Source organism: Callithrix jacchus, chromosome 17, assembly GCF_049354715.1.
Source record: "Callithrix jacchus isolate 240 chromosome 17, calJac240_pri, whole genome shotgun sequence".
NCBI classification, from domain to species: Eukaryota; Metazoa; Chordata; class Mammalia; order Primates; family Cebidae; genus Callithrix; species Callithrix jacchus.
The window spans coordinates 58,534,320-58,550,389 of NC_133518.1; positions in this window are offsets into that span (position 1 = coordinate 58,534,320).

The following is a 16,070-nucleotide window of genomic DNA, read 5'->3' on the forward strand; positions in this document are numbered from 1 at the left end:
GGCTGAGGCAGGACAATTGCTTGAACCTGGGAGGCAGAGGCTGTGGTGAAATGAGATTGTGTCATTGCTCTCCAGTTTGGGCAACAAGAGTGAAACTCTGCCTCAAAAAAAAAAAAAAAAAAAAAAAAAAGCCAGGTGGGCACAATGGCTCACGCCTGTAATCCTAGCACTTTGGGAGGCTGAGGCGGGCAGATCAGCTGAGGTCAGGAGTTCAAGACCAGCCTGACCAATATAGTGAAACCCCATCTTAAAATAATAATAATAATAAGGCCGGGCGCGGTGGCTCAAGCCTGTAATCCCAGCACTTTGGGAGGCTGAGGCAGGTGGATCACGAGGTCAAGAGATAGAGACCATCCTGGTCAACATGGTGAAACCCCATCTCTACTAAAAATACAAAAAATTAGCTGGGCATGGTGGTGCGTGCCTGTAATCCCAGCTACTCAGGAGGCTGAGGCAGGAGAATTGCCTGAACCCAGGAGGCAGAGGTTGTGGTGAGCCAAGATCACGCCATTGCACTCCAGCCTGGGTAACAAGAGCGAAACTCCATCTCAAAAAATAATAATAAATAATAATAATAAAGCCAATTGGAAACGGCTGCATACTATATAATTGCAACTATATGACTTTCCACAAAAGGCAATACTATGGAGACAGTAAGATGACAGGTGGTTTCCAGGGCTTCAGGAGGAGGGATAAATAAGTGAGAACAGGAGATTTTACAGCTGTGAAACTATTCCGTAGGATAACGTAATGGCAAATACTTGTGACACATTTCTCAAAACCCAGAGAATGTACAAAACAAAAAGTGGACTTAAATGTAAACTGTGGACTTCAGTTTATAATGATATATCAATAGTGGCTTATCAACTGTAACAAGCACTACACCACACTAATGCAAGATGTTGATAGTAACGGAAAGAAGTGGTGGGAGGCAGTAAAGGGTATATTAGAAATCTCTGTACTTTCTGCTCAATTTTTTTTGCAAACCTAAAACTACTCAAAAGTAACATTTATTAATTAAAGTGTGATGTAGTGTGTGTGTGTAAGTAGGACATTCTAAGAAAATATTTTTCTAGAAGTGCATTTAGTAATCTTCCCCCCAATTCATATCTAAAACAGACACAAATAAACAGTGAATGTTGTAGGAAATTAGAAGACAGAACACTATCTTAGTAAGGTTAACAATGCAAGATAATAATTATTTTAAGATGGTTATATCAATTAATTACTTTATATATGGAGCACCTACAGGGGTAGGCAGGCGACATAAAGGCCAATAGCAGGTCTCTGTGCTTGATGAGCTGAGTGCCTGTCATGGGGAAGACAGACACACAGATGCACTACTAGATAATAACATTATCAGTGCTGACCATGTGCTGGGCTCTTTCTAACCATTCCACCCACAATGTCTCTCAACCATACAAGTACCCTCCGCACAGGCACTAATAATCAACTTTACAGGCAAGGACTCTGGAAAGCGAGTTAACTTTGCTGCAACAAATGGCAGAGTTGGGAATCAAGCCCAGGTGTGTTGAACTGCAAACGGTTTGTAAGAAGTTGCCAAACTGTCTTCCAAAATGAAGGAAAAAATCAATTAATTTTGGAAGAAGAGGACAATCAGTGATACATTTGCTTAGATGTTTCTTTCACATTATTTGAAAGCGTTGAACTTCAAATACATTCACAAATCTTAATCTCTGATTCTCACTCTTCTGTTCTTGCCTTTCTCCCACTGGAATAATTTCTTTGACTTGTCATCCTCCCAACTGGAGGACAATGAAATACACATGGCTTAATGGGAAGGTGGTCAGATTAGAAAATATTGAAAGCCAACCTCTCCAGGAGGCAGCCCTTATTTGACTTAAAACTGCCCATCAAATGCAAGTTTCTTACATGTTCCACAACTATGATTGTAAAAGTCAAGGCAGCAGGCACCAGCCTGTGTGGAAGAAAGTTATATTTAGTATTCCTTTAGGAGCTGTCTCTTTGGATATCATAGAGATTCTAGTACAGGCTGTTACTGTTTGAGGGCTTCTGGGCCTGCGGCAGAGAAAATGGAGTGGGTGGTTTGCTGACAGTTCTTATAAATACCCCCAGTATTTATTTAATGCCAGAAACACACAGAATTAGAGGAGAGAACATAGCTTAGCTCCATTCATTCCCTGGGCCCAGGACCAAGCACTTCTAATCTGTTCTGAGGAACTGCTTTGGGGCCAGCTGCAGCCCTGCGTCTGGGGAAGTCACCTGCCTGGTGCTGAAGGAGGAAGGAAGGAAGGAACAGGGAACAATGAAGCCGTTGTAAAAAGCCAAGTTTTGCTTTTTTTTTTTTAAGTTTATTTTCTAACCATGTCACTCCTCTGCTTAAAACCTTTCAGTAGCTTTCCACTGCTTCTGGGATAAAGGTCAAAAGTCCTAACATGATGAGCAAAGTTCTGTAGGGCCTGGCCAAAGCCTGACTCTTCAGCCTGATCTCTTCCCACTTTCCCATTCATTAACATCCTTCAAACATAATCCACGCTCTGCCCACCTCAGGCCTGTACATGCTATTCCCTCTGCTCAAAGACTTTTCTCTCCACTGACACTCAGTTAATTCTAACTCGTTCCTCATTTCTCAATTAAAATCTCACTTCCACAAGCTGAACTTTAGCGTCATCAGAAAAGTGTTGCCTGATGCTTCACGGGAATCCTCCACCCTTTTGACACATCCCTCCACAACTCCTTATGCTTTGCATTGATTCAAGTTTTTTGTTGTTTGTTTTGTTATTTGTTTTTGGGGTTTTTTTTTTTCTGAGACGCTCTTGTTGCCCAGGCTGGAGTGCCATGGTGCGATCTCAGCTCACTGCAATATCTGCCTCCTGGGTTCAAGGAATTCTCTGGCCTCAGCTTCCCGAGCAGCTGGGATTACAGGCATGCATCACCATGCCTGGCTAATTTTGTATTTTTAGTAGAGACGGGGTTTCTCCACGTTGTTTAGGCTAGTCTCGAACCCCTGACCTCAGGTGATCTGCCTATCTGAGCCTCCCAAAGTGCTGGGATTACAGGCGTGAGCCACTGCACTGGCGATTCAAGTTTTTAATGATGTACTTGTCTGATTAAGCAAGTCTGTCTCTTCATTCCCATCCTGCTTGCCTTTTTAATCCCAGAGCCAATTCATAGATTTGTAGTAAATATGCCTGCTATGTAGTAAAAGTTTCATAAGTATTTATTAAATAAATGAATGAAAAAATAAAGTAAGCATTTGAGTTCTTAATTATTTAGTTTTTAATGAAGGGAATAAGAAAGTTTCCCTTATTTTCCCCTCATCCTCAGTTCTTAGCAGTGAGGTCTTCTTAGTCTGAAGATACATGCCTCAGAAGCTGGCCAGTAGAAGAGCTAAGATAAAGGTGAGTGGAGTATTAGAAACTTTTGGACTCTGCTGAGAATTCAGCCACCAACCAGTGATGCCCTTTAGAACTGTGCTGTCCAATATGGTAGGTACTAGCCACATTGGCTATTTAAATTCAAACTAGTTAAAATTTTAGCTTATCAGTCTTACCAACCACACTTCTCGTGCTCACACATGGCCAGTAGCTGCCACATTGAATAGTGCAAATAGAGAACATTTCCATTATCACAGGAAGATGTACTGAAGAGTGCTGCTCTGGAATAGAAAATACCCTCTTCTGCACAGAGCATAGAATTCTCACCAGGATAACAGGAAAGAGCCCATTTTCCCCTCTGCTTTCAAATCAGAAGGTGGGGGAGAGATCCCGCATCTATTTCTATTTTTGTTTCTGTTACATGTAATTGTAGGTGCTGCAGCTGAATGTGCTTTATTGCAAATAAAACCTCTAAAGGCTTCCAAATACAGGGTTGTTGTGAAGATTAAATTAGTTACAACACATGTTCAGGCCCTTAGTTGGCTCTCAATAAATGTTAACCATTTTGTAGTACTCATCATGTCGATGAAAAAACAATAAATATATTAATGAATAAATTTAGGCCACTCCCAGTGGCTCACCCCTGTAATCCCAGCACTTTGGGAAGCTGAGGCAGGTGGATCACCTGAGGTCAGGAGTTTGAGACCAGCCTGACCAACATGGAGAAACCCTATCTCTACTAAAAATACAAAAAATTAGCCAGGTGTGATGCTGCATGCCTATAATCCCAGATACTTGGGTTGAGGCAAGAGAATCACTTGAACCTGGGAGGCAAAGGTTGTTGTGAGCTGAGATTGCACCATTGCACTCCAGCCTAAGCAACAAGAGCAAGACTCCCTCTCAGAAAAAAAAAATTAAATGTAACATTAAAAACCGGGACACAGAGGCACATGCCTACAATCTCAGCACTTTGGAAGGCTAAGGACTGCTTAAGCCCAGAAGTTTAAGATCAGCCTGGGCAACATAGTGAGACCCCTGTCTAAACAAAAAATATTTTTAAAAAATTAGCTGGGGCTTAGTACAGTGGCTCATGCCTGTAATCCCAAAACTTTGGGAGGCTGAGGCAGGTGGATCACTTGAGGTCAGGAGTTTGAGGCCAGCCTGGCCAACATGGTGAAACCCTGTCTCTATTAAAAGTACCAAAAAAATTAGCTAGGTGTAGTGGAGCACCTGGAATCCCAGCTACTTGGGAAGCTGAGGCAGGAGAATCACTTGAACCCGGGAGGTGGAGGTTGTTGTGAGCTGAGATCACACCACTGCACTTCAGCCTGGGTGACAGCGAGACCGCATCTCCAGAAAAAAAAAAAAATTAGCTGGGCATGGTGGTGCATGCCTGTAGTCTAAGCTACTCAGGTAACTGAAGGAGGATCACTTGAGCCACAGAAGTCAAGGCTACAGTAAGCTGTAATTGTGCCACTGCACTCCAGCCTGAGTGACAAAACAAGACTCTGTCTCAAAAAATAAATTAATCATATAAATAAAAATAAATTAATTAAATAAATAAAAAATAGCCACAATTGTTACTGGCTGAAAACCAAGGCGTTAAATGCAGGAAAGACACTGGTGCAAGTAATCTTAACTTCTCTGCGCTCCAGTTTCCTCATCTGTAAAACAGTGGAGAATAGCTTTTTCTATCCTGGCAGGATTACATAGCATGTTTTGCAAAAAGGGATTATCACAGTACCTAATACGCAGAAGCTTCCCCAAAACTTATCTCTTCTTGTTTTATTACTGGTGAATGCTCTATCAAATTTGACTTTCTCATGAATCATCTCAGAAATTGGATTCCAGCTGTTAAAACATTCCAGGTGTGTGTTTTAAGATGTACAGATGTGGCTAGTAGTGTTAACTTCCTGAAGCTTTCATTTGGTTTTGCTGAGGGTTGGCAACCCAACCTATCAGTCAAATCGTTGGCATGAGTTAAATTTCCTTTGGTCCCACCCACATTTCTTAGTGTCATTTACTTCTCACTAGGCCAAGAAGTACCTGGCAAGTGCTTGAAGTCAGAATTCTACTAAAAAGTGTTGGACATCTTAAACAACTGAACTTCTTATTTTTCCATTTGGCCTTAACTAGGTTTCTCTAATGTCTCCTGTCAAATATTCTGGCTCTGTTATCATCCAAATTTTAGACTTGTTTCCAAAAAGCAACCAAATTTTAAACAGGATATGTATGTTTGTATTTGGAGGGTGGAGAGTGGGAAAAGGAGGAGGAAGGGAATGATGTTTAATCTGAAGTTAGATTAAAACCAAGAGACAGGCCGGGCGCGGTGGTTCAAGCCTATAATCCCAGTACTTTGGGAGGCCGACGTGAGTGGATCACGAGGTCAAGAGATCGAGACCATCCTGGTCAACATGGTGAAACCCCATCTCTACTAAAAATACAAAAAATTAGCTGGGCATGGTGGCGCGTGCCTGTAATCCCAGCTACTCAGGAGGCTGAGGCAGGAGAATTGCCTGAACCCAGGAGGCGGAGGTTGTGGTGAGCCGAGATCGCGCCATTGCACTCCAGCCTGGGTAACAAGAGCGAAACTCCGTCTCAAAAAAAAAAAAAAAAAAAAAAACCAAGAGACAGAAGGTAGGGATGGCAGAGGGGGACTCTTAATACTATGCACCACTTGCCAGGTACTGTTTTAAGCACTTATTTTTCTTATGAATCTTCTTCTTCTCCTTTTTAAATTTTTAATGCAAATTAATATATGTATGTGGTTAAAATGTTTTTATATGTGCATGGTTTAAAATGTAATGTAGTTAAACTGTTCAAACTTTAAATGTATTTTTATCCAAAAACTATGAATGACAGTAAATATAAAGAAATCTAAAAATTACTTATCACACAAAAAAATTATCTTTTGTTTAAAATATTCAAAATGATCTATCGAAACTGAATGGCAAAATGATGTTGTAGTTAATCACTCTCAGATTTTTAGTCAAAGATCTTTAAATGAAGCTGAACACATAATTAGCTCTTTAGAAATTTGAATGAAGGTCGTTTTCTAAGAATGCTTAGTCTTTGCATTCAATGTTCATCTATTTGCCAAAGAATCCATGTCATGCTTTCCATATGTAATATTTAGGTCTCTCTATATACAAACGGAAGTGCAAAATGAATTTGTACTACTAAATGTTTCTCAGCCGCTCTGTGCAATGTTAGTGAACACTGCGCTAATTTACGAGGATCTTCAGAACCATGAATTAGAATACAAAGAGAAGCAAAAAAAATGGGCTGCTTGGCACTCTGGGAAGCAATACTTTGTTATGCAAGAATCTTTTGCATTCATGCTAAGAAGGAGGATTTGACAAGTTAATTAATTTGTCTTTTCTCTTACCTAAGCACTCCTGCCACTCAAATTCTTTCTGCACTCCAAAGCCATGCCTCTTTCACCAAAAAACTTCTCAGCATTCCAGTGCCTGGGCCTTTTGTTTTGGGGATCTAGGGCAAGGGATATGAGGAAATGCGTCTCCCTGGAGCTTGAAGACTGTTAGGCAGAAGGGTGAACGTCTAGGTTTACAAGGTCGCCCTGTCTAGAACTCGTACCAACTGACACTAACACAACCACCCCCAACTCACACACTTTTTTAAAAAATATGAAGTCTTGCTCTGTCGATCGTGGCTCACTGCAACTTCCACCTCCTGGGTTCAAGTGATTCTACTGCCTCAGCCTCCCAAGCAGATGGAATTACAGGTGCCCTTCACCATGTGCGGCTAATTTTTTGTATTTTTAGTAGCCACAGGGTTTTGCCATGTTGGTCAGGCTGCTCTGGAACTCCTGACCTCAGGTGATCTACCCGCCTAGGCCTCCCAGATTGCTGGGATTACAGGCGTGAGGCTCCGCGCTCGGCCTCACACACCTTTTTTTTTTTTGAGTGCATATGACATGAGGAGCTCTCTAAACTAGGCGTCCCCGAGTAGGATTCCTCTTGCCTGAGTTTAGGGTAATGCCGCTTTAAAAAAAAGAGTTAAGGCCGGGTGTGGTGGGTGGCTCAGGCCTATTATCCCAGCAGTTTGGGAGGCCAAGACGGGCGGATCATTTGAGATCAGGAGTTTGAGATGAGCTTGGCCAACATGATGAAATCCCATCTCTATTAAAAATACAAAACAATTAGCTGGGTGTGGTGGCACATGCCTGTAATCCCAGCTGCTCAAGGGGCGGAGGCAGGAGAATCACTTGAATCCTGAAGATGGAGGTTGCAGTGAGCTGAGATCCTGCCACTGCACTCCAGCCTGGGCAACAGAGTGAGACTCTGTCTCCAACAAACAAAAGGAGTTAAAAGGGTGGGTGAGGTGGCTCATGCCTATAATCCCAGTACTTTGGGAGGCCAAGGAGGGTGGATCACTTGAGGTCAGGAGTTTGAGATCAGCCTGGCCAACATGGTAAAACCTCATCTCTACTAAAAATATGTAAATTAGCTGGGCATGGTGGCCGGTACCTGTAGTCCCAGATACTTGGGAGGCTGAGGCAGGAAATATACTTAAACCCAGGAGGCAGAGGCTGCAGTGAGCTGAAATAGTGCCACAAAACTCTAGCCTGAGTGACTGAGTGAGACTCTGTCTCAAAAGAAAAAAAAGAGAGTTAAAGAACATACAATCATCAATGGAATACAATAGTATTCTTTTGTTGTTGTTGTTGAGACAGAGTTTCGCTCTTGTTACCCAGGCTGGAGTGCAATGGCACGATCTCGGCTCACCGCAACCTCCGCCTCCTGGGTTCAAGCAATTCTCATGCCTCAGCCTCCTGAGTAGCTGGGATTACAGGCACACGCCACCATGCCCAGCTAATTTTTTGTATTTTTAGTAGAGACGGGGTTTCACCATGTTAACCAGGATGGTCTCGATCTCTTGACCTCGTGATCCACCTGCCTCGGCCTCCCAAAGTGCTTGGATTACAGGCGTGAGCCACCACGCCCGGCCAATAGTATTCTTAAAAAGAACTACAGTTAACTTAGAGTAAAAATTGAGCTATACTGGCTGGGTGCCATGGCTCACAGCTGTAATCCCAGCCCTTTGGGAGGCCGAGGTGGGATCACCTGAGGTCAGGAGTTCAAGACCAGCCTGGCCAAGATGGTGAAACCCTGTCTCTACTAAAAATACAAAAATTAGCTGGGCATGGTAATAGGTGCCTATTATCCCAGCTTCTTGGGAGGTTGAGGCAGGAGAACCACTTGAACCCAGGAGGCAGGGGTTGCAGTTAGCCAAGATCACCCACTGCACTCCAGTCTGGGCAACAGAGTGGGACTCTGTCTCTATAGGGTCAGGGTCGAGCTATAAGGCACTCCCTTTACTCCAAATATTGAACATTGATAGATAAAAATACAAAATATAAAAAGAAAATTAACAAGATATGGTGACTGTTGTTGCCTCACACCATCTTCAGCAATTGAATGAGATGCAACAGACCTAAGAATAAAAGATGCAATCAATAAAACTCACATAACGAATAGGAGATTATCTCCACAACTATGGCTTAAGCACAGGGTTTCTAAATAAGACACAAAAGCACTACCATGAAATGGTAGTTGTATTGATAAATCAGACTTTAATAAAAGTAAGAGTTTCTGTTCATTAAAGGACACGATTTAGAGAGTGGAAAGGCAGCCAGGCGTGCTAGCTCATGCCTGTAGTGTCAGCTACTTGGGAGACTAAGGCAGGAAGGAGGACTGTTTGAATCTGGAGCTCTAGGCTGCTGAGCTATGACCACACTACTCCAATCCAGCCTCGGTGACATAGTGAGACCCTGGCTCTAAAAACTAATTCAGACATAAATAAAGACAAAAAAAGAAAAAGAGTGAAAAGGCAAGCCAAAGGTTAAGAAAAGATATCTGCAATACATTTATCTACCAAGGGACTCAAGTCTAAAATATACATTAGAAATCTACCACAAATCAACAACAAAAAGACAGACAACCCAATTTTAAATCGGGCAAAAGATCTGAACTGGCATTTAGTTCACAAAAGAGGTATCCAAAATGTCAACAGGCAAATTAAGTTTTAATAAGCACTCAACATTATAATGTATCATCCACAAGTAGATACCACCAAAATGGCAAAAACTAAAGAGATTGGTAATGCCAAAATTTGATTTGAGGATTTGCTCAGTCTTTCTTTCTTCCTTTCTCTCGCTCTCTCTTTTTTTTCCCCTCAAGGTAGAGTCTTGCTCTGTCACCCAGGCTGAAGTGTGGTGGTGTGGTCTCAGCTAACTGCAACTTCTGCCTCCTAGGTTCAGGCAATTGTCCTGCCTTAGCCTCCAAGTAGCTGGGATTACAGGCACCCGCCACTGCAATTGGCTAATTTGTGTATTTTTAGTAGAGATATTAAATCAGCCGGGTTTTGGCCAGGCTGGTCTCAAACTCCCACCTCGTGAATCTGCCCACCTCGGCCTCCCAAAGTGCTGGGATTACAGGCATGAACTACCAGGCCCGGCCACTTTCTTTTTGTTTTTGAGATGGAGTCTCCTTCAGTCGCCCAGGCTGGAGTGCAGTGGCACAATCTTGGCTCATTGCAATGTCTACCTCCTGGGCTCAAGTGACCACCTGAGTAGCTGGGATTATAGGTGCATGCCACCATGTCTGGCTAATTTTTTTTTTTTCTGAGAAGAAACAATGGAGAGAGGAGAGGCTAATTTTTGTATTTTTAGTAGAGAGGGGGTTTTGCCATGTTGGCAGGCTGGTAACAAACTCCTGGCCTCAAGTGATCCATCTGCCTCGGCCTCCCAAAGTGCTAGGATTACAGGCATGAGCCTGGTCAGCACCGTCATTTTTATACACTGGAGACAGGAGTTTAAATCACTTAGCAACCCTGGAAGTATCTATTAAAGCTGCAGTACATTTTTGTTATGATTCAGCAACCATACCCCTAGGTATATGCCCTGGAGGAATTAGTGCATATGACTTCAAAAAGGCATTTAAGAATAGTCATAAGGGTGGGCCGGGTGTGGTGGCTCATGCCTGTAATCCCAGCCCTTTGGAGGGCTGTGGCTGGTGGATAATCTGAGGTCAGAAGTTCAAGACCAGACTGGCCAATATGATGAAATCCCATCTCTACTAAAGATACAAAAATTAGGCAGGTGTGGTGGCATGCGCCTGTAATCCCAACTACTTGGGAGGCTGAGGAAGGAGAATTGCTTGAACCTGGCAGGCGGAGGTTGCAGCAAGGTGAGATAGTACCACTGTACTTCAGCCTGGGCAACAAGAGTGAAACTCCGTCTCAAAAAGAAAAAAAAAAAAAGATAGTCATAACAACTTTATTCATAATAGTAAAAAACTAGAAATGTAAGAAAAAAAAACTAGAAATGTCTATTAATGAGTAAATGGATAAATTGTGGTAGAGTCATACAGTGGAATACTACATGGCAATTACAAAAGCGACTTTAGGCCAGGCATGGTGGCTCATGCCTGTAAGGTAAGCACTTTGGGAGGCCAAAGTAGGCAGCTCACTTGAGCCCAGGAGTTCGAGACTAGTCTGGGCAACATGGTGAAACACTATTGCTACAAAAAATAAAAATTAGCCAGGTGTAGAAGTGCCTGCAGGTAGCCCCAGCTACTCAGGAGGCTGAGGTGGGAGGACTGGTTGAGCCCTGGTTGGGAAGGCTGGAGTAAGCCATGATCGCACTACTGCATGCACTCTAACCTGGGCGACAGAGTGAGACATCATCACAAAATCTAAAAAACAAACAAAAAGTGACGTGGCTACATGGAACAGCAGGATAGACTTTATAAACATAATACCTTTAAAAAGGAGGTGAGCGAGGTGCCTCACGCCTGTAATCCCAGCACTTTGGGAGGCTGAGGTGGGTCGATGACCTGAGGTCAGGAGTTTGAGACCAGACTGGCCAACATAGTGAAACCCTGTCTCTACTAAAATGGAAAGAAAAAAAAAATTAGCCAGGCATGGTGGCAGGTGCCTGTAATTCCAGCTACTTGGGAGGCTGAGGCAGGAGAATTGCTTGAACTTGGGAAGCGGAGGTTGCAGTGAGCCATGATCGCGACACTGTACTCTAGCCTGGGCAGCACGAGCAAAACTCTGTCTCAAAATAAATACAGTAAAATAAAAATAAAAAGGAGCCCAACAACACGAGTCCATGCTGTGTTATTATGTTTATATGAATTTCATGAATAGGTAAGACTAGTCTGTGATAATAAAACCAGTGCCTTAGGGTGTTGATTAGAAAGGGACAAAAGGAAATCTTTCCTTTTTTTTTGAGAGGGAGTCTTGCTCTGTTGCCCAGGCCAGAGTGTAGTGGCGTGATCTCGGCTCACTGCGACCTCTGCCTCCCAGTTTCTTTATATTTTTATTTTTTTATTTTAAGCTTTCTAGTTTAAGGTATTTTGTTATGCCTCCCAGTTTGATGCGATTCTCCTGCCTCAGCCTCCCAAGTAGCTGAGATTACAAGCACATGCCACCATGCCTAGTTGATTTTTTGTATTTTTAGTAGAGACGGGTTTCACCATGTTGACTCAGCTGGTCTCAAACTCCTGACCTCAAGTGATCTGACAGCCTTGGCTTCCCAAAGTGCTGGATTACAGGCATGGGCCACAGTGCCCAGCCAGGAAGTGTTTCTGGTGCTGAGAATGTTCTATATATTGATCTGGCTGGTGAGTAACTGAGTGTATTTATATATGAAAATTCATAGAGCTGAACAATTAAAATTAGTGTACTTAAGTAAAGCATATTATCTTTTATTTTATTTATTTGCTTATTTTAGAAACAAGGTTTCACTCTGTCCTCCCATGCTGGAATGCAGTGGTGCCCTTATAGCTCACTGCAACCTGGAACTTTTGGGTTTAAGCCGTCTTCCTGCCTAACCTCCCAAGTAGCAGGGACTACAGGTATGCATCCCCATTTTCAGGTAGATTTTTTATTTTTTTTAGAGACTGGGTCTTGTTATATTGCCCAGGCTCATATTACCTTTAAAAAAATTGCTGAAAGGCTGGGCATGGTGGCTCATGCCTATAATCCTAGCACTTTGGGAGGCCGAGGTGGGTGGATCACCTGAGGTCAGGAGTTCAAGACCAGCCTGGCCATCATGGTGAAACCCCATCTTATGTTTTAAGTAAAAAACAAAAAAAAACAAAAAACAAAAAAAAAAAGAGAAAAAGAAAAAAATTGCTGAAAAAACAGAATAAATGTTCTAGAACAGAAAGACAAAAGCAGCTGAAGAAACATACATGTTGGGCTCTGTCTCCTTTTTTTTTCTTTCAGTGTGAAAAAAACACATAAATGCTCATTTAAAAAAATTGACATCAAATACCATTTGGTGTAGAAGATGTCGTTTTTCTTTACAAGCTAATGACAATGTTAAACTCAAAATAGCCAAATATAATACCCATTCATTGGCAGATGTTTCATCTTTTACAGATTAAGGCCTTCCCTGAGTAGACCAGCTAAGTAGTAGTTTAGATCCTTTCTGAAAGAACTGCTGAAGGATGTGTTTAGCAAGAAAAAAAGCCAATGTAGAGTGAAGGAGTACATTGAGCATGGGAATCATTAAAATATATTGGAAATGTTAATGATCTGTTGATTGTACTTTATGGGCTGAAATGTGTCCCTCCAAGATTCATATATTGAAGTTCTAATCCCTAGTACTTCGGAATGTGACTTGTATTTGGAGATTGTCTTTCAAGAGATAGTTAAGGTTAAATGAGGTCATTAGGGTGGGCTCTAATCCCATACGTCTAGCATCCCTAAAAGAAGAGAAGATGAGAACACAGAAACACCCACAGAGAAGATCATGAAAACACTGGAGAAAAACCACCATCCACAAGCCAAGGAGAGAGGCTTCAGGAGAAAGCAATCTTGCTGTCACCTTGATCTTGGGTTTTTAGCCTCCAGAATTCTGAAGAAATAAGTTTCTGTGTTTAAGCCAACCAATCTGTGGTACTTTCTTATGGAAGCCCGAGCAAACTTATACACTGCAGTAAAATCAGAAGTCGTTTTGTGTCATAAAAATGTAGATAAAACCTTATAGATAACAACAAGAAAGATGGGAGTGTTTGGCAAATACTTATATACTAATACTTTGCTTGATTTTTAACTACGTAGGATAAACACGTGTCCTTTCCTAGAACATGATACCTTGGCAGAATTGAGTGGTTGTGAGAGACTATGACCCACAAAGCCTTAAATATCTTCATCTAGCCTTTTACAGTGAAAGTTCACTTGACCCTTCTCCACGGGTTTATTTTGCAAACATCAGAAAACATGACCAAAGATACGCTTCCATACATATTTACTTCTGGGGTGGGCAGGGAATTGGGAAATGAGATTTAGTGAACTATAGGCCAGGTGCGGTGGCTCAAGCTTGTAATCCCAGCACTTTGGGAGGCTAAGGCAGGTAGATCACAAGTTCAGGAGTTCAAGACCATCCTGGCCAAGGTGGTGAAATTCCGTCTCTACTAAAAATACAAAATTAGCCAGGTGTAATGGCAGGTCCCTGTATCCCGGCTATGCGGGAGACTGAGGCAGAAAATTGCTGCAACCTGGGAGGTGGAGGTTGCAGTGAGTCAAGATTGCACCACTGCACTCCAGCCTGGGCAACAAGAGTGAAACTCAAAAAAAAAAAAAGGATAGTGTGAGACTCCATCTCAAAAAAAAGGAAAACAGAGAGATATAAAAGAGCAGTCTTTAATTACATATTTATTATATATGTTTATGGAAATGAAACTTAAAAATCTGGCTGATCACTATGCAGATATATCACTTTATTTTTCAATATGCTCAAAATATTTTATAACAATATAAAATTGTTGTGGTTTTGAAGGGATATCGTGTTACTATGCCAAACAGTTCTCGTTTTTCTTTGTTTTCCTTACCCAAAGCATTTGCTTATGTATAGCACATGGGAACACACTGCTCTGCGCTTTGATTTTAGACTTCAGGAGCAGTGTGCTCAGGCAATCAGGAATTAGGATTAAAGCACGGAAGCCTTTACTGTAAAGGCTTCCCTTGTAGGGGGACCCTCAACTAGAAAACCTGTTCTGAGAAAGATTTTTTTCCTAATTTGTGAAATTACATGTATGAATATTTTTATACATACAGGGAATTAGAATCCTTCAGGTTTATTTTAAACAATTATCTGGCACTAACAGAAATACAGTTTATGATGTTCATATCATTCCAGAAAATCTAGGTCATACCAGTCTTGTTCTTTGGAAATTTGATTTCCTTATTTTCAAGGTGCTTGAAACATTAAGTTCTCATGTGCTGCTTTGGAAAAGTAAAAAGTCATTTAGCCTGAATTCAGAAGAAAGCCGACTTCATTTCTTTTACTTACAATGTACTGTCACTGTAAATGGTAAGTAAACTGACGAAACAAATGTATTAATATTTAAAACAGAAAGCAATGGGAAAAAACCCCTCTGTCTTTACAAGGGCAATGCTTAGACAAACATACTTAGGTCTATTCATATTAATAATAGAAGATGGTTATTAAGGATAACTAACAATAAAAATAAATAAAGTTGGGTAGTGTGGTGGCTCATGCCTGTAATCCCAACACTTTTGGAGGCCCAGGCAGGAAGATTGCTGAGGCCAGGAGAGACCAGTCTGGGCGACATATTGAGACCTTATCTTAATAAAAATTGAAAAACAAATAAAAAGCAAACAAAACAAAACAAAATTTGAAAAACGACAGTAGCTGAGTGTGGTGGCGCATGCCTGTAGTCCCAGCTACTTGGGAAGCTGAGGCAGGAGGATTGCTTGAGCCGAGGAAGTTGAGGCTGCCATGTGCCTTGATCATGACACTGTACTCCAGCTTTGGTGACCCTGCCTCAAGAAGAAGAAAAAAAGTTGAGGCTGGGAGTGCACTTTGGGAGGCTGAGGTGGGTGGATCACGAGGTCAGGAGTTTGAGACCGAGCCTGACCAATATGGTGAAACCTCATCTCTACTAAAAATACAAAAATTAGCTCGACATGGTGGCACATGCCTGCAGTCCCAGCTACTCGGGAGGCTGAGGCAGAAGAATTGCTTGAACCCAGGAGGTGGAGGTTGCAGTAAGCGGAGATTGCACCACTGCACTGCACTCCAGCCTGGGTGACAGGGTTCGTTTAAAAAAAAGGTCGAATAAAATAGCACTAATAGGGCCGGGTGCAGTGGCTCACACCTGTAATCCCAGCACATTGGGAGGCTGAGGTGAGTAGATCATGAGGTCAGGAGATCAAGACCACCCTGGCCAACATGGTGAAACCCCTGTCTCTACTAAAAATACAAAAAAATTAGCAGGATGTGGTGGTGGGCACCTCTAATTCCAGCTACTCAGGAGGCTGGCCTATTATATTTTTATAAAGGTCATTCTGTATAAACAACTATAAAATATTCTATACTGTGAATATACCACAAGTAACCTCCAGTGGTCAGTGGTCAGCCTTCCTCTACCATGCCCATCTCCAAGCTTTTCTTTTTCTTTCCTTTCTTTTTTATTTTTGAGACGGAGTCTTGCTCTGTCACCCAATGGCACAATCTTGGCTCACTGCAACCTCCACTTTCTGGGTTCAAGTGATTCTCCTGCCTCAGCCTCCCGAGTAGCTGGGATTACAGGCGCCCGCCACAATGCCCAGCTAATTTTTTGTATTTTTGCTAGAGATGGGAATTTTACTGTGTTAGCCAGGATGGTCTTGATCTCCTGACCTCGTAATCCACCCACCTTGGCCTCCCAA